General features: G+C 38.9%; 1 pseudogene; it reads left to right on the plus strand.

Annotated features, from left to right (window-relative positions):
* Positions 1 to 24,358, plus strand: part of LOC149180606 (beta-galactosidase 8-like) — a 195,468-nt pseudogene that overhangs the window by 109,410 nt on the left and 61,700 nt on the right.

The following is a 24,358-nucleotide window of genomic DNA, read 5'->3' on the forward strand; positions in this document are numbered from 1 at the left end:
ACACCTACGGGAACATTCTACGAACCGATACGCACGCAAGGGCACAGTAGCAAGCTCAATCCCCTTGAAGGCTCCTTGACATAATCCAAGGTTTACCAACAAGTGACCCCAGGCTCCTCGACAATGGTTAATCCGAGGTTTACCGTTTTTAATACGTGAATATCTGGCGTCATTCCCAATGAGGAAGGATTGATTTGCACACTGGTTCAGACATGATCTCATGCTTCTCCTTTAAGAGGAGCTTTCCCAGAGCATAAATGCAACAATTGGATTTCTTCCCTACCACAAGATACAGCTACTTGTTTGTTTTTACTGTCTTGGAGAGTTAATTACTCTCCTACTCCAAGACACTAGCCTAAGCTAAGTTGGTGTATCAGAGCCCTAGAAATAAAAATGTTAATAGGTAAATTTTACTTTAAGCGTTAATTTTAGTGGTTTTTGTTTAAGTCCAAAGGTGTGGAGATGAAACTCGTGGTATGAAGACTCGACTCAAAATCACTAAAAATGCACCTAAGATGATCTAAACAATCTTTTCTCTTCGATGAACTTCTAAACTAAGAAAGAGTTTGAGAATGCAAATACTTTGCAAGCACAAATTTTTCTCAATTAAACAAATTAAAAGAAGAGCTTTTCCTTTCCAAAGCACTCAAAACGAGACAACTAGTTATTTCACAAAAAATTCCCTTTTTCGTTTCAAAGCACTCAAACACTACAAAAAACAAACTTTTTTCAAAAAGAGATTTTTTTATATTTTTTAATAAAACACTCAAAACTAATGAAAATGACTAACTTTGAGATCTACAAACTATAAAAAACCTATTTGAAGTCAAAGCCTACTAAAAGTATTTTTTAAGGATGTTTTACTTAGCTAGATGCAAGCTAAGGACTAATTTATGCAGAATCACAAATCAGTCAAGAACAACCAATTTTGTTTTCTTTTTGAAAATGAAAAACCAAACTTTTAAACACAAGCTTTTCGAAGTTTTGTAAAGAGAAAACTCAAAGCAGATTCCTCAAACAAGGGGAGATTTCATAAATGGTCAGACTCATAAGAAGGCTGGTAGACACTAAGGTGATCTGAAGTCCCTACAGCTTCTAAGCTCAGAGCCACTACATAACCAAAATGAAAAACAAACCCAACAAGCAAAACTCCTAGGAATTTCACCTAAAACCCTAACACTAACGAAATCAATCCAAGGAAAGCTTCTGACAAGTTATATGCAAGTCTGGGCAGTGGATAACAATTTGTAAAGACAAACTAAGCTGACTAACAGAGGAAATCTTAGGGTTTTCAAAATTTTGACAGGGTCCGCAGGCCCTCAGTTGGCACAGGTGCGGTCCCGCTCTGTGCTAAAAGCCAAGCTGCGGGTAAGTACGCACTGTGTCAAATAGCTAGGGTGCGGTCCTCTCCTAAAGCTATGAAAAACGAAAAATAACCCTGGATCTACAAACTCTACCCACTTTTACACACAACAAGCCAAAAACAGAAACAAAAATAGAGTTTCTCAGGTCAAAGTAAAAACAAGGAAAACAATCAAGTCCCCAGCGGAGTCACCATTTTGTCACACGAAATAAGTCGATCTTGCGGACAAGATAGACCTTCCTAGAATTTAAACAAGACCTAATGACAAGCAAACCAACCAGACACTATCTTTCTCTAAATATGCTTTGATAAACAATAGCAAACAAGTGTTTTTAGGGCCTACCTTAGGTCCAACACAAGCTTGTGGATTCTCTCGCTCCTTTGATCCAAATGAGCTCCTTTTCGCGAATCTGCAAACACAAACAAGGCAAACAAATTAAATAGCACCTGAAAAGCCAATTGCATAAAACATATTTAACATGAAAGTCAAGGAGTCTATGAAACAAATAACATAAGATACTTGTTGAGAAAAATGAGTTTGATTGTATTAATTCAAAAGAAGAAGAACTTTACAACCTTTGCCTTGACGCTATACAAGCTCCTCCCAGGGTTCAGCAAGAAGTCTCCTCTAGTTTGACAAGTTTCACTCACTCCCCAATGAAGCCAAAAAGATGTGTGATCTCTCCTCTTAAGCTCAACTAGGAAGTCTTGATTTCACCAGCATTTACCCTAAAAAATGTTCAGCTTCTAATCTCTCCAGCAACCATCCCAATGCCTGTATTTATAGTGCAATGGAGGGAGGTTACTAGGTCCTCCTTCAAAGCGATAAAGCCCTCCTTCAAAGGGATAGCTCCTCTCATCAAGGGATTAGCTCCTTCTCTTTTGGGATGCATGAACCACCTCAGAGCGAACAATACACGTCAAAATTCCTTCTAGAAACCTCTAGAATTAACCCAAAGTGAGTTTTTTAAGATAAAACTTGCGCCTTTTGACTTTCACAGGGTCCGCACCTACACCGTTAGGGACAGAGCCGGCAGGTCCGCAGTTTTTGTACACAGAAGGTGCGGGACTGCAAGTGACCATGAGAGAAAGCGCGGAACCAGAGTTACATTGATTTTTAATGTCTTTCTCTCATTTCCAAAGCTTGATTTGAAGAACTGAGGTCTTAGACTTGCTTAGGAGGACAGTACAAGTGATGATAGACCCATACTGATTGCAAATAATCATGGTGACGATATTTTTGTGTAACACCTATAATACTAGTGATTACCCCATTACTATTGTTACTTGTAGTTATATCCCTTATTAATATTGTTGTGCCCCTATTGTCCCCATATTGTTATTATTGTGCCCCATAGAATCCCTCTATTGTTATTTTTGTGCCTCTATATTATTATTGTTAGGTCAGCTGGGCTATATTGTGACTCCTTAGACTCCTATATATAGAAAGGAGGTTTTGTCATTTGAATCATCAAAGAATCATTCATTTGTGTAATGTAAAGGAGGTTGGCCCCTCAAAGAGGCGGAATTCTAAGGCGTTGATCTATCTTTTCTATCTTTTTGTGAGCTGGTTTCATAACATTTGGGATCAGAGCTTTGGATTCTAGGGTTTCGCTGCTCCAAATAGGTCATCGTGGCATTTTCGCTATAAATTTTTTCTTCAACATTTCAGAAGCAAAAAAAAAAAAACCCATTTGAGATTAAATCGCACTAAACCTTGGGTCCGAGTTTCAGAGCTTTTCGTGCTATATTTGCGGAGATATGATCTGAGGAAGTTGGTCTTTTTGCAGACTCCTGAATTACATTCCAAACAGGTGACCTAGGGAAAATTGTCATAACATTCTCTCTAAGCATCGGATTGAAGTTTCACAAGAAGGTACAGAAAGATGACAGACTGTAGTTTCTTTCATATATTTTTCATAGCCAAAGGTCGAAACAGGGACGCATGGTATGTCGTACAAGTTCGCTCTACTGAACTAGTCTATAATCAAGTCACTGTGGGAGATTGGGAATAACTCCTCCTTCGAGAATCCAACTTGGATCAGACTGGTGGCATTGGAAAGAGGACATAGATGGCTACTGCAGGTCATGATTTCAGAACTAGATGATACGAAATTACAGAGATACATCAGAGACAATATCGAGCTCCTACAAAGTGAAAAATAGGTGTGTAGATTTTTTTTAAATTTTTCTTAAGCTTGGTTTGAAAAATTATTTTGAAGGAATTCAAAGGGCATAGTAGAGAATTATTATCGGTAACTGATGCCCCGAGGAAAGAAAATGCAAACACCAAGTAAGCAACCTGAAAGATCTAGCATGACTCATGATGAAGAGGAAGAAATGCTACATGATATATCAAAATTACAAGACCAAGTGCAACAAATGTCACTCTCACAAAAGCTAACAGAAGCTAAGATAAATGGCATGGCATCTAAGATAAAGGGCATGGAAGCTAAGATGGACGATTTGAAGATAGATTTGAAGACAGATTTGAAGAGAGACATGGATGATTTGAAGACAGATTTGAAGATAGACATGGCAGATTTGAAGACAGATTTGACAAATTTTCTACAAGAAATACTTACAAATGGTGAAATGGTAGTAAAGGAAACTCATGATGTGAACAAAAGAAATGTCAATCATTATTCCATAGAATCTAATTTTGGATCGAAGACCCACCATATTCCAAAAATCGATATGAGGAAGTTTGACGGCAAGGATCCTGCAACATGGATATTACAGATGGAGCAATTTTTCGATCTCAATAATGTGAAAAACACACAAAAGGTACGTATTGCAACTTTATATCTGGAACCAAATCAGTTTGTATGGTATCAATGGCTTTTCTCTCGTAAACAAATTATCACTTGGGAAATTTTTACGGAAGAATTGACGACACATTATGAGGATACAAAAAGCAACACTTTTTTTAGCCAATTGATAAGTCTCAAACAAAAGGGTTCAATAATGGAGCACATTGAAGAGTTCCAAAAATTGAACATAAGGGTAAAAAATATTCCAGAGGAGGATAGGATTGATGTGTTCATAGGGACTTTAAAGGATAATATCCAACATGATGTTCACCTTTGGGAACCTGATTCATTAGAGAAGGCATTCAAGTTAGCAAGAAAAATGGAAAGCAAAATTATGGCAACCAGGAAGCATACCACTCACAACTATAAAGATGGAAGTGTTGTTGCCCCTAGTCTTCCACAACCTATAAGGTTGACACCACGACAATTGGAAGAAAAAAGAGCAAAAGGGCTTTGTTACAGTTGTGATAGCAAATACACTAAAGGTCATAAGTGTGCTGAGAAAAAATTATTCTACATAGATTGTGAAGAGGAAGAAGAAAAGGAGCAAGAAAGGTCAAAAGAAGAGGATATACTCCAGGAACAAAGCCTAGATAAAGAAGAAATGAATCCAACCATATCTTGTAATGCATTGGCAGGAGTTACCATTCCTCAAACCATTAAGATAGAAGGACAAATCAAGAAGAAAAAGGTAATAGTGTTAATTGATTCAGGAAGTACCCACAATTTTATTCATTGTAAGGTAGCAAAAGAATTGAATTGCTTCCTATATCCAGCACCAGCGTGTCAAGTGATGGTTGCAAATGAAGGAACAATAAATTGCTCTGCAAAGTGCCATAATATCAAGCTATCCATGGGAGAATATGTATTGACTAGCCCAATTCTTTCCATTCCAATGGGAGGTGCTGATGTTGTACTAGGAGTTCAATGGCTACAATCCTTGGGTACAATAACTTTTAATTTTCAAGAACTTTTCATGAAATTTTCTGTGGAATGAAAGGAAGTTGAACTAAGGGGTATTGCAAGGAAACCGGGAAATATAATCAGCTCTAACGGTATGAAAAAGCTTCTAAAAAAGGAACAAAGAGGTGTAATTGCACAATTATGTTCGCTAGATGTTTCCACATCGAAATCATCTATTTCTCCGGATCTCCAAAAAGTATTGGACAATCATTCCAAGGTATTTGAGACTCCAAAAGGTCTCCCACCTATTCGTGATCATGATCATGCTATTCATCTGATTCCAGGAAGTGTTCCTCCAAACATCAGGCCATACAGATATCCTTTTTCCCAAAAGAGTGAAATTGAACATATGGTTGCAGAAATGCTAGAGGCTGGTATAATTAAAATTAGTCAAAGTTCTTTCTCTGCTCCAGTAGTATTGGTGCACAAGAAGGATGGATCATGGCGCATGTGTCCGGATATAGGGAGCTAAACAAGTTCATTGTTAAAGATAAGTTTCCCATTCCCGTTATTGATGAATTACTAGATGAATTGGATGGATCAATTTACTTCACCAAGTTGGATCTTCGTTCAAGATATCATCAAATCATAATGAAGACTGAAGACATTCCAAAAACAGCTTTTAGAACTCATGAGGGTCATTATGAATTTTTGGTCATGCCTTTTGGCCTTACCAATGCACCTTCTACATTTCAATGTTTGATGAATTCGATTTTCAAACCCTTCCTTAGAAAATTTGTGTTAGTATTTTTTGATGATATACTAATCTACAACAAGTCTTGGAAGGATCATGTTGAACAAGTTGACAGGGTGCTACCACTATTAGAGGAGAAACAATTATATGCAAAAAGATCCAAATGTTTCTTTGGAGTACAAGAGGTGGAATATCTGGGTCATATTGTATCTCATGAAGGAGTTAAGGTAGACCCTAGCAAAATTAAAGCCATTAAGGAATGGAAAATCCCCACATCCATAAAGCATCTGCAAGGATTTCTCGGGTTGACAGGGTATTATCGCAATTTTGTTAAAAATTATGGGAGAATAGCAGCACCTCTAACAACATTATTGAAGAAACATGCATTTTCATGGAGTCCAGAAGTAAAAAAAGCCTTCGAACATCTTAAAGAGGCAATGTGCCAAGCACCGAACTTAGCTACACCGGACTTCACAAAAACCTTTATTGTGGAATGTGATGCTCCGGGAAATGGAATTGGTGTTGTTTTAATGCAAGATGAAAGACCCATTTCTTTTGAAAGTCGTCCAATCAAGGGAAAGTTTTTACACAAAGACATTTATGAGAAGGAAATGTTGGCAATACTACATGCACTTAAGAAATGGCGACCCTACCTAATGGGAAGACACTTCAAGGTAAAAACGGATCATGATAGCCTTAAATACTTTTTAGAACAAAGATTATCCTCTGAAGAGCAACAAAAGTGGGTCACAAAGATGTTGGGTTATGACTTTGAAATCATCTAAAAAAAAGGGAAGCAAAATGTGGTGGCAGATGCACTCTCAAGAAAGGATGAGGATGTGGAAGCATTGTTGTGTGCCATTTCTATTATCCAACCAGATTGGATAAACGAAGCAAGGGAGGAATGGAAGAATGATGAAGAAGTGTGGGCACTTATTCAAAAGTTACAACAAGATTCCAATACATCTGATACATTTAGCTGGAAAAATTATTCGTTATGGTACAAAGATCGCTTATACCTCTGTAAGAATTCCCAACTCAAACAAAAGATTCTTATGGAATTGCACACTTCTCCCTTAGATGGGCACTCAGGATTTTTAAAAGCTTACCACAAGGTTAAGAAGGAATTTTTTTGGGATGGCCTTAAATCGGATATTCAAAAGTTTGTGGCAGAATGTTTGGTTTGCCAACAAAATAAAGTTGAAACAATTAAGACCCTGGGTCTATTACAACCTTTATCCATTCCAAGCCAACGTTGGGAGGAGGTTTCAATGGATTTTATCACAGGTTTACCCAAGTCTAAGGGAAAGAGTGTCATCATGGTGGTAGTTGACATACTTACCAAGCATGCACACTTTTGTGCATTATCACATCCGTTTAAAGCCAGTACCATTTCTACTGCATTTATGGAAATAATTCAAAAGCTACATGGAAACCCAGAGATTATTATAAGTGACAGAGATCCCATTTTCACTGGAAATTTTTGGACAGAATTATTTTCTTGTCTCGGTACTCAGTTAGCTCATAGCTCATCTTATCATCCTCAATCTGATGGGCAAACTGAGATAGTAAACAAATGTTTGGAAGGATATCTTCGTTGCTTTGTATCTGATAAACAGACACAATGGGTCAAATGGTTGCCACTGGCTGAATGTTGGTATAACACTTCCTTCCATACAACAACAAAAATGACCCCATTTATGGCACTTTATGGATATCATCCACCATCCATCACATCATATTTAAGAGAAAATTCTAAGGTTCAAGCAGTGGAACATCACATCGAGCATCAACAAGTCCTCCAACTCTTAAAGGATAACCTCGTGTTGGCGCAGAATAGAATGAAACAACAGGCAAATCAACATCGCAGGGAAAGAATTTTTGATGTAGGTGATTGGGTATTCCTACAGCTACAACCATATAAACAAATGTCCCTCAAGCAAGCTAAGAAGGATAATAAATTATCACCAAAGTATTACGATCCGTACAAGGTGTTGCAAAAGATTGGTACTATGGCATACAAATTGGAGCTTCCTGCAACTTCTCGAGTGTACCCAGTTTTCCATGTTTCATGTTTAAAAAAGGTTATAGGCGACAAGCTCCCAGTTCAAACAATATTGCCAGAACTTGACGAGGAAGGAAAAATTATATTGGAACCAGAAGCAGTCACAGAAATAAGAGCTCGACAGCTAAGAAATCGATCAATTACAGAGTATCTCATCAAGTGGAGGAAATTATCCGCTGAAGATTACACATGGGAGGATGAGAATTTTATACAGAAGCATCCAGAACTACTCAAGCGTTGAGGACAACAATTTTTTGAAGGAGAGGGGCATGTTAGGTCCCTATAATACTAGTGATTACCCCATTAGTATTGTAGTTATATCCCTTATTAATATTTTTGTGCCCCTATTGTCCCCATATTGTTATTATTGTGCCCCATAGAATCCCTCTATTGTTATTTTTGTGCCTTTATATTATTATTGTTAGGTCGGCTGGGTTATATTGTGACTCCTTAGACTCCTATATATAGAAAGGAGGTGTTGTCATTTGAATCATCAAAGAATCATTCATTTGTGTAATGTAAAGGAGGTTTCCCCCTCGAAGAGGCTGAATTATAAGTCGTTGATCTATATTTTCTATCTTTTTGTGAGCTAGTTTCATAACAACAATCCCCCAAACTGCCACGATTTGCTCATTTGCAACGTAGCTCTCTGAGTGGCTCAAGCACTTGGTTTAGCTTTCATAGGTTGAGTTTAGTTTAGGTATTGTATCCCATCTCCAGCACGACCAAAGCTCCATCTCCCACTTCTCTCATCCTTTGCAATTCAATGAGCCAAGCTAAGTAGCCATTCTTGATATTCCATCATCACACTCATGAGCATCATGGGCTAACATGAAAATGAATCCCCCCTATAGAAGCATGCCCGCAGACAGCGGAAATATATGGTAACTTCAATTCCATGAGGAAGGTAACGAGCTACATGAATTTGAGGGTGAGGATCTCAAATCGAATATCTCTGCTGCAAGTTTCAATCCTCTCTGTTGCGATCTTTCCATGTTGTGTGATGAAAATTTTCCACTTATCATCTTCTCCAACTGAGGAATCTTGTTATAACTATTTCAATCTAATGGCAGAGGATTCTTTGATCATCTAACATAAAATCCTATGCTGCAAACAAGTACACCGTGGCAGTTTGGGGGATTGTTTTCAAAAGGAAATGCCTTACAACGTAATTAGTTAACACGAATATTCAAATAGCTATAAACTATTTGAATATTTGTGTTAACCAATGTATTTCATAACTATTTGAATATTTGTATTAACTAATTTATTTCAATATCAACTTCATATATATTCCCGTTAGCCCATGATGCTCATGAGTGTGATGACGGAATATCAGGCCTGGCTACTTAGCTCGGCTCATTGAATTGCAAAGGATGAGAGAAGTGGGAGATGGAGCTTTGGTCATGCTAGAGATTGGATACAATACCTAAACTAACCTCACCCTATGAAAACTAAACCAAGTGCCCAAGCTGCTTAGAGACCGAGACATTGCCGGCAGCGTTGAGGAGGTCAGTTTGCCATCTCACCCTTACCCATGATCTCGCCAAAATAGGGACAAATTTGCTGGTATTGTTGCTTGTTGGTTGTTACTAAAGGAGGGATTATTTGAGCCACATCCAGCCCAGGAACATCCATCCATACCTCCCACCCAAAATATTTACCGCTACCATCCACCCATCTGACACTAGTTGCACAGCTACCGACCCTAAGCGAGATATCATTTCCAAATGACCTACAAATCTTTCAACCAATGCCAAACCAATAAATTGATCCATCTATTCGCATGCAATATCCATCATTATTTGGAAGGAACGCTATCGCTTGATACCCGGGAGCAAGGAAGGAACCTGCCGATAGCCGAGTGGGAACCTAGCTGGTTTCTTGCTTGCTTTTACTAACTTTTCGTTACTTGAAGATTGGTCGAAGAAATCACTCAAAGTAAGTGGTGGTAGTTCACTACAGTCCAATGGGATGATTCTTTGTGAAAAGAAATATGGATTTCCTGGTCTCCCTGAAGATACAACAAACCAGCTTCTTGATTGGGGTTTCCCTGCGACACCAAATATTGCACAGTCTCCATCGTAGCATAAAAAACCTTCCATGTAAGGCTTAGGAAATCCTTTGGAAACCCTATGCCATCACAAGGCCAAAAAACATTATTTCACGCCTCAAAAATGTGGGGAAAATAGAGCACTTTTTCCCTTCTCTAATGCGGGAAAGTGTGTTAACCACCATAACGAACTCAAAGTTAGCAGTAATGAAAAGCCAATAAGTAGTCGGCTTGTTCTAGAATTTGAAGAAATTTTCCAGAAGCTTAAAGAATTGCTTACTAGTGCACCTATTCTAAAAATTACAAAAAATTCATGAGAAATGATATAGGACTTCTCTATATGAGCGAGGTAGACGTGGGTTTCATCATTCCTCCCAGTGGAATGTCCATCATCAGGAGTAAGGTTGATTCCTATTACTGGACAGAAATTATGTTGGGCGAATGCAAGGGACATTTCACTATAAAGTGGATGCAATTACCATTTTTAGCTATGATGGTATAGCTTTTCTGATCAATGGACCGTGGTAGGTTTTAATCTCTGGATCCATACATTACCCACGAAGCATGCTAGAGGTTTCTAATTTATTGGGTTTTGTTTTCATTATTATATATCTGTTATTGTAAAATGTATGTTGAAATTTGTTTATGTGGTATTCAACAGATGTGGCCTGATCTTATTGCCAATTCTAAGGATGGGGGAATCAATTTTATTGAGACTTATGTCTTTTGGAATGGGCATGAACCTGAGAAATGCTAGGTAATAATCATTTTAAATATTTATAAAGTTTTTCATGTCTATAATGTATTTTCAGATGGAACTATGAATTGTTGATGAATTTATAGTGGTTTTGGCTTATAATTTTATTAGAGTATAATTTTGAGGGAAGATTCGACTTTGTCAGATTTTTGAAGACAGTACAACAAGTCAACCTTTATGCTCACTTTAGAATAGGACCTTATGCTTGTGCAAAGTGGAATTATGGGTGTTTTCTTTTCCAATAAAAAAATCATTATATTTAAAATGGAGAATATATATGTTATGGTTATAGTAAGACTGGACTGGAAGGGTAGCGACCCTTAAAATTTGACTATATGCCAACTGGGAATCACCATAAAACAAAATAAAATTGTATTGTAGTGACATCACCCTGAAAGGAGAGGAAGAAAAAGCAAAGCAAAACTGAACCTACATTTTCTGATCCATACTGATCGAAGATCTCTTACTTATAGATGCATCAAAATTACATGAAACATAGCTTATTAACCATGCAACTTAAAAGCACATAAAACAATGTGGAAATAACATGATAAGCAATAAACCATGACACAAATATTTTATTACGGAAATCGTCCAATTTGGACTACGTCTCTGGGCCCTGTTCAATAGTGGGGAGGCCTTCTTTCATTAAGTGGCATAAAAAAGAGATAAAAGTATAAGAAACATTAAATTACAACCTTTATACCTTCAATCTGGAGTATGGACAAAGAATGGAGAGCCTAGATTCATAAATAGACAGTACCACCAAAACCTTGGGGAAAAATCTTGCAAAAATGCCTATTTGAACACCCAATTCGGATAATCGGGCTTTCCGCACCTTCTCGGAAGCTCCATGCTACTCAAGGTGAGGTCCCAGCTTGCTGCTAGGTTAGTTTATTATTATACGCACTGATCTTCTAAACTCTTGTGTCATTCTCCTCCCTTTTTCCTGTACTGTTAGTCTAATATATATACTTGGTGGCTAACCCCTCATTTTCTGAGCAGTTCCCAACAGATGACAAGTATTATATGGAAGGTTTATTTCAGGCAGAGATTCTCGGGCCCCTGAATAGTACGTGGTAACAACCCTTGTCAAACTTATAAAAAAAGTCCACGAACTATTTTTGCATTAACCCTGAAACAACAGAATAATCCATCAGCGCAGTTAGCGTCATCGCAAATCACAATCGGTGTTTTCCATTGGCGTACATACCCAAGCCTTTACAACAAGTGCCCTACGATAATAGTGGAGCTGACGGGCTTATTAAAAATAGTTCATAATATATCAGGTCTGAAGCCTCATCGCAAATCGCAATCGATGGGAACCGGGGTTGGTACTCTATATGACTGCTCCCCTTTTGCGAACAGAAATTGTGATATATCACATCACCGCCTGACTCTGCCAGGGGCCGATTCATAAACACCTTCCTTTTGTGATTGCGACATGTGATTATTGCATCACAACTTTTCTTGCCTAGGGTCGATTTGACCCTGCTGACCTCTACCTTCTATGATAAGAGAAATGTGGGACCAATGGCGGCCTACCACTTAGCGATTCCCCATTCGCTGAAGTGTTCTGCAACATCATCTTCTCCTTCCACCTGTCCAAGTCAAACCTAACTTTGAATTTCTCTAACTTCTTCATATGATCCCGGATTTGAGTGTCGTTCAAACCATTGGAATCGGGATGACGAGCACTTCGATGCGCTGCTAATTTTATAGAGTTTCTACCACTTTGAGTTTTGAGCCTTCTTACCATGCCACTGGTACCTTTTAGAGATCCACCTAGATCAATCCTCCCCACTAAGAGCTTTTGGACCGCCAAAAGCCTTTTCAGTCAATTGGGAAGTGAGGAAATCGCTCCCTTGCTTTCTCTTTCTCCATCCACCGAGCATTACTCAGATGCATTCCTTTGAATCCAACATGAATGTACTCCACAGATCCCCATCATGAAGTTCTGGTTTTCCTGTCGAGAATGATATCTTCAGGCTACTTGTCTAGATACTCTGGTGAAAAATTATCCACTGTAGGAATCTGTGCAAACTATTCAGTATCCATAATCAATGAAGGTTCATAAAGCTTTAGATTTTCAACATTCACTATTGAGTATATTTTCATATAAGTGAGCAAGTCAAGACGAAAAGCATTGTCTCCAATCTTTTCCAATATGTTTAAGGGACCATATCGAATGGGTCTCCATTTCTTCCCTTCTCCATTCATTTTATCACTGTTGATGTGGAGCCATGCCTTGTCCCCAACTTGAAACTGATGGTCAAATCAGTTCTTATCATGTCGAGCTTTATACCGATCCTGATTCTTCTATAATTGCTCCTGTACTTCCTGATGAATCACCTGTATCTGTTGAATAAACTTTCATGCTTTGTCCCTATCATCTCGTCCATTTCCATCCTCATCTTTCCCAAAGACCATGTTTAATGGATCCCTTGGTAGATAACCAAAACATGTCTCGAACTGTGAGCTCCATGTCGATGAATGTGTTACTCGATTATATGAATGTTGCACATAAGGAATTTTCTCATCCCACAACTTGGGATGTTTTCCACAATAGCCTCGTAACAAGTGTACCATGGTGTGGTTGACAACCTCTATCTTCCCATTGGTCTATGGATGAAATGATGTACCTTTTTTTAGCTTGGTGTCCATCATTCTCCACAAGATGGTCCAAAACTCTCCAAGAAAGTGAGAGTCTCAATATGACACAATAGATTTGGGCAACCCAAAATGGACCCAAACATGCTGAAAGAAAAGATAAGCAATGGCCTACTTTTTACAAGGCATTAAAATGCACATTTTACTAAAACAATCCACGACGACATACAAAAAGTCGTGACCTTTCCTAGACATAGGAAAACCACCTACAAAATCCATGGACACACTTTCCCATGGTCGACTTGGAATAAGGAGTGGTGTGTAGAGCCCAAGTTTTCTATTAGAGGGATTTTAAACAAAACACAACACACAACCCTTTACAAAACGAGTCACAATGTTTTTCATAGGAGGCCAAAAACAAAACCTTTGTAAATGACAAAGTTTTTTCAACCCCAAAATGACCAGACAAAAGAGAGGTATGAGCCTCTCGGATTACATGTACCCTTTCATCAATGGGTATGCATAGTTTTCCAAGGTGATACAAAAGTTTTCAAATAATAATTGTCCCCATGCGATCCATTAGTAAGTTTTGCATAGATCTCTTTAAAATCATCACCATTAGCATAACTTTCTAACGATAAAGAAGCATTTTTCAAAACTACAGATGCAAAAATAGGAGGGTGAGAAAGCATATCTGCTACTTTGTTGTTGGCGCCCTTCTTGTATTTTATTACCAGATGAAACTACTGGAGGAATCCCATCCATCTGAAATGATGGGCTTGTTGAAGCTTGGTCTGTGACTGAAGGTACTGCAAGGGCTGATGATCTGTATGGATGATGGTCTCCTTGCCAATCAGGTAGTGTTTCCACTTCTTTACACTCTGAACCAAGGCGTACAACTCCCTATCATACGTGGGATAATTCACAATAGCCTAGGAGAAAGTCTCTGAATGGTAACATATAGACTTCCTTTGCTGCATCAATACAACGCCCATGGCATATCCATTGGCATCTATTTCAATCTCAAAAGGTTGTTGAAGGTTTGGTAAGGCTAGCACTGGTGTTGTGTTGATCTTCTCTTTCAACATTTCGAAGGATTTATGTTTCTTTCCTCCCGATTGAAAGGCTTGCTTCACACTTATCAATGCATGTAAGGAAGTTGTGATAACAGAGAAGTTCGCAGTGAGCCTTATACAATACTGTACCATGCCCAAAAATATCCAGACCTTTGTAACATTTGGGGGGCTCAGGCCATTTCAAAATCATATCTACCTTAGAGGGATCTATTTTGAATTTCCCATTACCAACTATGTGACCTAAATAAACTAGAGAGGTCTTCCCAAACTCACACTTTGACATCTTTACATATAGTTTTTCATTTTTCATAAGATCAAGCACTTTATTCACATGACATACATGTTCATCCCATGTCCTAATATAAACAAGAATATCATCCAGATATACAAGAAAAAAAATCTCAATAAAATGCCTAAACAGATCATTCATTACCCTCATAAACATGGTCGAGGCATTGCATGGTCTAAATGGGATCACCATCCATTCGAACAACCCCTGTTTAGTTTTAAATGCAGGCTTCCAAATGTATCTTTCTGCAACTCTAACCTGGTGATATCCACTACGCAAATCCAGTTTTGTAAAATAGACAGCATTTTTCAATTGATCTAATAATGCATCAATGTGAGGGAAAGGGTATCGATTCTTCACCGTGATTTTGTTTAGCGCCCTATAGTCTATGCACATTCTCCATGTGTAGTATTTCTTTGGCACCAACATGATTAGTGAGCCGCATAGAGAAGAACTCGGTTTGATGACCCCTTGATTTAGCAACTCCTACACCTGTTTCTTGATCTCCTCCATCTCGATAGAAGCCATCCTGTACATGCTACTATTTAATAAAGGAGCATCCTATTGTAAATGGATCTCATGTTGGATTTTCTGTTTTGGGGGAAATCCTCTCAGTTCCTTAAACAATCCATTATAGTCAGAAATAATTTTCAACAAATATTTTTTATGATCAGGATCACAACCCTTGAAAGCGTCATCCATATCAACCTCTTTCACTCTCACTACCATGATCATGCACCCTTTGCTACAATTAAACAGTCTCTTAATCTATCCTACACTTACAAGGTTAGCACAAACTTTCATATGATGAGCTATGACTATATATTCTACCCCGTCCTTCGTGAGGTGCTATTTATTTTCGTGCCAAAAGAAAACTGCCTTTTTATCATATAAATATGGACTTCCCAAAATAATTCCAAACATATTCAAAGGCACAACATCTGACTCTACCTTATCTACTAATTTCGAAGATATAACAAATTTTTCCCTACACTTCTTGGTTACTTTTAATTTTGCTTTATCGCTTACCCAACCAAGTCGGTATGGACTCGGATGAGGCTTGGTTTCAAGGCCTAAATTTTTCACTAAGGACTCTGAGATTAAATTTTCTTGGGAACCTGAATCAAACAGAGTTTCCACCTTTGTGTGTTTTATAATAACTCTAATGCGGAATAATTCAATTCTCTTCTCCTTATTACTTACAAGCTCATTTAAATAACTAGTACTTGCCATTGAATCAGAATTATTACTAATAGAAGGAGTAACTTTTGTGCCCACAGCCGTGATCAATGTCTCATTGCTAGAATCTAACCTAAGGTCTTGCTGCGTTATTGCCATTGTCTTTTGCTTTCCCTTACCGCTGAATCTCTTTGGTCTTGGCTCTGGATGTAGCTTCCAACAGTGGTCCTCGCCATGACCTTCTCTCTTGAAATGCGTGCAAGATGGTGTTGCTCCATCCTCTTTCTTGGCTACGATGGTCTTCTTAGCCTTCCCCTTGCCTTTCTTCTTGAATCTTCCATGCTGAGGGTTTAACAGTGTTTTCTTGTCTTTATCATCTCTATCATTCTTGCCTCGGGTTTCAATATGAATCACCTTTACGATGGCCGCATCAATCATAGTAGGCTCGAACAATAACAGTAAGTGTCTTATGTAACTATGTAGCGCACCAACATACTTAGTTACAATCTCGGGTGAATCTAATGAGATGCCCAAATTCAATGCTTGTTTCCGAAATTCTTCAGTGAAGCTTTGAATATTTTGGCCTTTACCTTGCCTTAGATATTGCCATTCCATTAGCGCCTTTTGTTTATAACCCAAAGGGTAAAATTGTTCTTTCAATGCATAAATAAAACTAGATTAGGAGGAAAGAAGGTTACCCAACTTTTTGTTTCCCTTGTGCAACTTTCTCTCCCACCAAACAAGCATTGTGCCAGTCAACCGAAGAGATGCTAACTACACCTTTGCCTTATCTTCTCCAATCTGCTAAATCAAACAATAGACCTCTATCTGTCTTATCCAATTATTAATTTTTTTCTGCACTACACTCTCCATTATACATGGGCAGGTCAAACTTTACATCTAGCTTGAAGAATGGTTTCTTAGATGTATGTTTGAAATCGTGATTAGAGTGATGAGAACTATCACTTGAAGAAGGGGAGGGAGGAGGCTCTTCTCCACCACCTTCATGATTTGTTGATCTATTGTCATCGACATCTTGCTTCTCATGCCTAAGTGCCTTCTCATACTCTGAAAACAACTTTTCCACTTTCTCTGCCATATTGTAGAATACCTTGTGGAAATTATGTTCCTCTTCCCAACGAGGTTCTTCATTTTCCATGTTTTTTCTTTATTGTTCACATCCTTCTTCGGACCAAAGGACTTAAGCATTCCTTCTCTTTTTCACAGCTTTTTCTAGGTTAGCATATACTCATGCAATTTGCATCGACAAAGACCTGATCTGATACCAAACTTGATCCAAGATCGTTTACTTATAGATGCATCAGAATTACATGAAACAAGGCCTATTAACCATGGAAATTAAAAGCACATAAAACAATGTGAAAATAACATGATAAGAAAGAAACCATGACACAAAGATTTGATTACGGAGTTTGTCCAATTTGGACTACGTCTTCACGCCCTTCTCAATAGTGGGGAGGCCTTCTTTCATTATGTATCATAAAAAAGAGATAAAAGTACAAGAAACATTCAATTACAATCGTTATACCTCAAATCAGGAAGATGGATGAAGAAAGGAGAGCCCAACTTCAGAAACAGACAGTACCACTGAAACTTTGGTAAAATATCGTGCAAAAATGCCTATCCGAACACCTAATTCGGATAACCAGGCTTTCTACACCTTCTCGGAACCTCCCTGTTGCTCAAGGCGAGGTTCCAGCTTGCTGCCAGGTCAGGTTAATATTGTACAGACTGATCTTCTGAACTATTGTGTTAGTCTCCTCCCTTTTTCCTGTACTATTAGTCCAATATATATACTTGGTGGCTAACCCCTCATTTCCCAGGTAATTCCAAACAGATGATGAGTATTAGATGCCTGTTTTAGTTCAGGCAGAGATTCTCGAGCCCCTGAATAGTACGTGGTAACAACCCTGTCAAACATAGAAAAATAATCCATGGACGTTTTTCACATTAACCCTCAAACAGAGGAATAATCCATCAGCGCAGTTAGCCTCATCGTAAATCGCAATCGGCATTTTCCACCAGCATGCAGACCCAAGCCTTTACAACAGGCACCCTATGATAACAGTAGACCTGATGGTCTTATTAAACACAGTTCATAATATATCGGGTCTGAATCCTGATCATAAATCGCAATCGACGGGAACTAGGGTTGGTACTTCATATGACTGCTCCCCTTTTGTGAACTATGATTGCGATATATTGCATCGCCACCTGACTCTGTCAAGGGTCGATTCATAAACACTTGCCTTTTGTGATTGCGATATGAGATTATCGCATCGCAAGTTTTCATGCCTAGGGCCGATTTGACCCCACTGACCTCTGCCTTCTTCGATAAGAGAAATTCAGGACCAATGGCGGTATGCCACTTGGCGCTTCCCTCTTGGCCGAAGAGTTCTTCCATGTCATCTTCTCCTGCCACCTGTCCAAGTCAAACCTAACTTTGACTTGCTCTAACTTCTTCATATGAGCTTGGATTTGAGTGTCATTCACACCATTGGAATTAGGATGACGATCACTTCGATCCAATGCTAATTTTATAGATTTTCTGCCACTTTAAGTTTTAAGCCTTCTTACCATGCCACTAGTACTTTTTAGAGATCCACCTAGATCACATACAATGCCTTAAACTTATATAGCATATTGTATTTTGTTATGAGTGTAGATATCCAATTTTAGATGTAATATATTAATTTTGAATAAGGAAATGCCTCACAATCACCGTACCAATTGTTGGAAATAATACTGAGAGGGGGGGTGAATCAGTATTATCAAGCAATTTAATAGATCTTCCTTATTTGATCTTTGAATTATTTTTGCATGTCAGTACCATAAAATAATGAGCATGAAAAACAGATAGTCACACCAAAGAACACAAGATGTAAGGTGGAAACCCAATGTGGGTGAAAACCACCTGCTGCAATATGTCTCTATCTTCTTTCAATTTAGAAACTTCTTTTACAATGATTTTGTACTGGTGCAGTCCTTTACCAGTACGCAGGCTGCAACCTGCAGAGAGCTACAACTCTCTCTCTTTCTCGTTTTCCAGTCTACTCCTGGAAGGGAGCTACAACCCCCTACTTCTTTTCATAAAGCATCAGATGATCAACAAGTACATAACAGATATAGACCACTACAGATATCAGATCAGCAATAACAGAACTAACCCAGAACACCTTATCAACAGAGAAATTCAATCAACAGAACATCTTAAAACAGAGACGCAGTTTTTCTTTCTGTGGCCTGCGACTAGACGCAGTTAACCTTCTGCTACTCTGCGTCCATACGCAGATATCCTTCTGCTGTGCTGCGTGCCCACGCACTCTTCCTTTGACTTCTCTGCGTTCTGTTGCTTCAGGGACGCACCCAAAGATACTATCGCGCCGCGTCTTTTGCTACAGAGACGCACCTGAAAACACTATCGCGCCGCGTCCTTCTGCTTCAGAGACGCACCTGAACCTTGATCGCCCTGCGTCCCCACGCCGGTCTCTCTCTACTGTACTGCGTCCCGGCGCACTTGCCCTTTAGAGTACCTGCGTCCCGGCGCACTTTCCCTTCACTGAACCTGCGTCCTTTCAGATATAAATGATATGAAGACTTCAGGACTAACCCAAACAGTCAGATCTACAGATCTGATCATGCGCCATAGAGATCACAGTCCATTAGAAGATTCGCCCTCTTAGATCTGGACTAGATCTCACCAAATAAGATATTCAACCAAAGACAATGAATAATCCAAATGAACTCCTTTGCTTTATATAGGCAAGCTCCTCCCCAAAACATGGAACAATACCACGAGCCGACACCATAGAAACACAAAACCGTCGGCTAGATACCACACAAGAAACCCCCACGTGCTTTTCTCTGCCTTGAAATGTGTGCACTGGGTAGACGCACCCCCTGAACGGCTGGCCGGCATCCCTGGACGCGGGTTCTGCATGGTATACCTGCGGGGACGCACTTTCTGAACCGATTGCCTGCGTCCTTCTTAATTTTCAACAAACTGAGAGCCTTACCACTGGAGTTGCCATCAAGTACAACATCTGTAACATACAGTCATACCAGAAAACATAATGCCAACAATCTCCCCCTTTGGACTTGATGGCAACCTCACAAACTTCAGCTTCATTCTCCCCCTTTGACATCAAGGGCAAAGGGTATGCTCCCCCTAAGCTCATGCTCCCCCTGAATATGAACCAGATCTGCAGCAACGCACCACCATGAAAGAGATAGAGACATATTGCAGCTATTTCCAAGATCTCCTTCTCCATAATGCCAACAATGCATTATGTGCTCCCCCTGAGCCTGTACCACCAATAAGAAGAGGTTCAACAAGATGATGCATCAACAACCCCCAGCTTTTGCCTGAGGTATTCAAACGTGTCCCTGGGCAATGGTTTGGTAAGAATATCAGCAACTTGTTCCTTGGAAGGAACATACTCCAACTTGACTTTCTGTTCAAGCACTTGTTCCCGGAGAAAATGGTACTTGATTGGTATGTGCTTGGTTTTTGAATGCATAACCGGATTCTTTGAGATGCTGATTGCACTTGTGTTATCACATAAGATGGGAATAGGTGGTGTACAAGTGATTTGAAAATCCTGCAAAGTCTGCATCATCCAAAGGAGTTGAGTGCAACAAGATGTAGCAGCAACATATTCCGCTTCAGCTGTAGACAAGGCAATCGAACTCTGTTTCTTGCTGAACCAAGATACCAGTCTGGAACCCATAAAGAACGCACCACCACTTGTGCTTTTCCTGTCATCCACGCTTCCGGCCCAATCTGCATCTGTATAAGCATGAAGAGTAAGATCTGTATCTCTAGGATACCATAAGCCATAATTTTGAGTCCCTTGAAGATATTTGAAAATTCTCTTTACTGCCTGAAGATGAGTCTCCTTCGAATTTGCCTGAAATCTTCCAACTATTCCAACTGCATGCATGATGTCCGGTTGGGTACCTGTCAAATATAGTAAACTTCCAATCATAGATCTGTAGGTTGGTTGATGTACTGCTGCAGATTCATCATTTGCACTGAGACTACATCCTGTGACCATGGGTGTACATACTGGTTTTGCATCTTCCATGCCATATTTCTTCAAAATCTGCTTGAGATACTTGGTTTGAGATAAAAAGATTCCTCCTTCCTTTTGTTGGATTTGTAAACCAAGGAAATATGTCAGTTCTCCTAGCAAGGACATTTCAAATTCTTTCTGCATGACCGAGGCAAAGCTTTGACTCATAGCTTCTTCATTGCTGCCAAAAATAATGTCATCTACATACACAACAAGTATTAGCAATTTGTCATTTTCAACTTTTATATACAGATTGCTATCTGCTGAACCTTTTGAGAAACCTTGTTGATGAAGATATTTGTCCAACCGGTAGTACCAAGCCCTTGGAGCTTGTTTGAGACCATAGAGAGCCTTTTTCAATCGGCATACAAGATTTGGATCATTTCCAAGAATGAACCCATCTGGCTGTTCAATGTACACTTCTTCTTCCAAGTCTCCATTCAGAAAGGCTGATTTCACGTCCATTTGAAATACTTTGAAGTTTTGGAAACTTGAGAGAGCAAGGAACATTCGAATGGCCTCAAGTCTTGCAACAGGAGCAAAAGTTTCTTCAAAGTCTATTCCTTCTTGCTGCGCATACCCTTTACAAACAAGTCTGGCTTTGTTTCTAATTACTTCTCCATTTTCATTCAATTTATTTTTGAAGACCCATTTTGTTCCGATAACATTCTTATCCTTTGGTCTAGGAACCAGCTCCCAAGTGTTGTTCTTTTCGATTTGCTCAAGTTCTTCATTCATTGCTTTCACCCAACATTCATCTTTGCATGCTTCTTTCACATTTTGTGGTTCAGTAGAGGAGAGTAATGCCAAATAGCTTGAGGCTTCTGCAACTGTTCTTCTTGTTTGTACACCTGCTTCTTTCTGCCCCACAATCTGAGATTCTGGATGATTCTTCTGAACATATCTGGATGGAGTTTTCTCTTCTATTCTTGTCTGCTCCTCTGGTTCTTCTTGAGGTTCTCCTTGGGTTTCTTCTTCTTCATCATTCTGTCTTTGAGGGTAGCCTTCATCTTCTTCTATATCTTCATGATGTACTTGCCTAGGAATATATCCCTTCTCATCAACCACTACATCAATGCTGTCAACAATTCTGCCAAGTCTTTTATTGTAGCATTTGTATGCTTTGCTATGTGGAGAATAGCCAAGAAGAATGCCTTCATCTGCTCTAGGTTCAAGTTTGCCAAGCTGCTCATCAGTATTCTTGATATAGCATTTGCTCCCAAAGATTTTGAAGTGCTTTACCGAAGGAGTTTTACCACTCCAGAGCTCATGAGGAGTTTGAGTGCTGTTCACCCGGACATTTGTCTTGTTGAGAATAATAACCGCAGCATGTGCAGCTTCACCCCAGAAAGTTGCGGGAGTTCCTGATTCATCAAGCATAGCACGAGCCATTTGTTGGATTGTTCTGTTCATTCTTTCAACAACTCCATTTTGCTGAGGAGTTCTAGCTGTAGAGAATTCTCTCCTTATCCCATGTTCATCACAGAAATCGAAAAATTCATTTGAAGTAAATTCCCCACCTCTGTCGGATCTGAGGCACTTAATTTTGTGACCTGATTCATTTTCAACCAAGGCTTTGAAGGACTTGAATTTTTCGAATGCTTCATCTTTGTGCTTCATAAGTCCTAACCAGACAAACCTGGAGAAATCGTCAATAAATAATATCAAGTATTCCTCTCCTCTAGGTGTTCTTTTCCTGAATGGACCACATGTATCTGTATGTACTAGCTCAAGAGGCATGCTAGCTGATCCTTCTTTCTCTGGAAAGTTAGTCCTGGTTTGTTTTCCAAATTGACATGATCTGCATATGGTGTTGTCAGGAATTTTGATATCTGGAAGATCGCGAACTGCCTGATATTTGCATGCTTTCCTTATTTGTGAGAAGCTTAGATGTCCCAACCTTCGATGCCATAACCAGTGCTCTTCATCCTTGCTTAGATAGCATTGTTGTTGTCCTTCTTCAAATATGTACAGATTATTTGGAGTTCTTTTGCCTTTGAGTACTGTTTTACCTGTATCAAGATCACGAACAAGACATCCATTCGATCTGAAAATAACCTCGGTTCTTTGATCACACATCTGGCTGACACTTAGTAGATTATGCTTCAATCCATCAACATACAAAACATTTCCAGCCTTGACCTTTTCTTTTAAAGGAGCAATACCTTTTCCTTTTATAGTTGCAGGAGTATCATTTCCAAAAGAAACTTTCTTTCCTTTTTCTAAAGTAGAATAAGATTCAAGTTTTTCTTTATCACCTGTCATATGTTTCGAACATCCACTGTCAATGTACCATAGATTTTCCTGTCCTTCTGCATAAAATGCTATCCCACATCTTTCTGTTTGAGGTTCCTTTATTCTCCATGTTTTGGTGCTTGTGGCTTGTTCCTTTTTCCCTTCTTGTTCCTTTTTCTCCTGAAACCTGCTCCTGCATTCAGAGTCTTCATGACCAAAATTATTGCAAATAGAACATTCAACTTCATTTTCAAGAGCCGAAAAGTTGTTATAGGTCCTTTTTGTAATCATACTTCTTTGTTTTTGAGCTTCCCTAGTCATGATTGTTTTATATGCAACACATTGAGCTGCTTTGTGACCAAAGTTATGGCAAGAAAAGCATTGTCCATTGAAGAAGCTTCTGCGGTTATTGAATCTACCAGCCAACTGATTGTAATTTCTATTTTCATCTATTCTTGAACCAAACTGAGAAGATTTTACCTGTGGCTGGTTGTAGCTTTTGTTCACCCTTAAGATGGATTGCCCCTGATAATTTCTGTTTGTAATTCGTCCCTGCTTTACCTGATTATCTTCATTGTTCTTTTGCTCATTTCTTCTTGCTGCATCAAGATAACTTTTTGAGGTGGATGCTTGAGAGGTTTCTCCATTATAGCCCAAACCTGTCTTGTTTAGAGGAGACCGCTGCACATTGATAATCTCATCCAAAGTTTCAGATCCTTTGACAAACTTAAGATTAATAGCTTTTGTTTTCTCAATTTCTTTTCTGAGACCAACAATTTCACCTTCTAGTTTTTCAAGATGTTTTTCCTTTTCATCAATTTGAAATTGTAGAGTATCAATGATCACATTCTTTTCTTCTATACATCTCTTGAGTCTAGTAATTTCATCATAGAGATTATCCACATCTACAGCATCCTCATAATCATCATCTTCAAATGCCATTAACAGCGTATATTTATTACCTTGTTCATCTTCATCACTGTTTGATAAGCCATCACTATCTTCATGGGTGTAGTAGCTTTTCTTATTTGCACTTTGTTTCTTGTTCCATCTAGCAGGTTCCTTTCCTTTATCTTTATAAGGACATTTTGCAGCATAATGACCTACTCTTCCACAAGCAAAGCATTTGAAAGGTAGCTTACCTCTGAACCTTCCAGAACCCCTT

This window comes from Pinus tabuliformis, chromosome 3_2 (assembly GCF_031772625.1).
Source record: "Pinus tabuliformis cultivar Carrire ecotype Pingquan chromosome 3_2, CPIR1, whole genome shotgun sequence".
NCBI lineage: Eukaryota > Viridiplantae > Streptophyta > Pinopsida > Pinales > Pinaceae > Pinus > Pinus tabuliformis.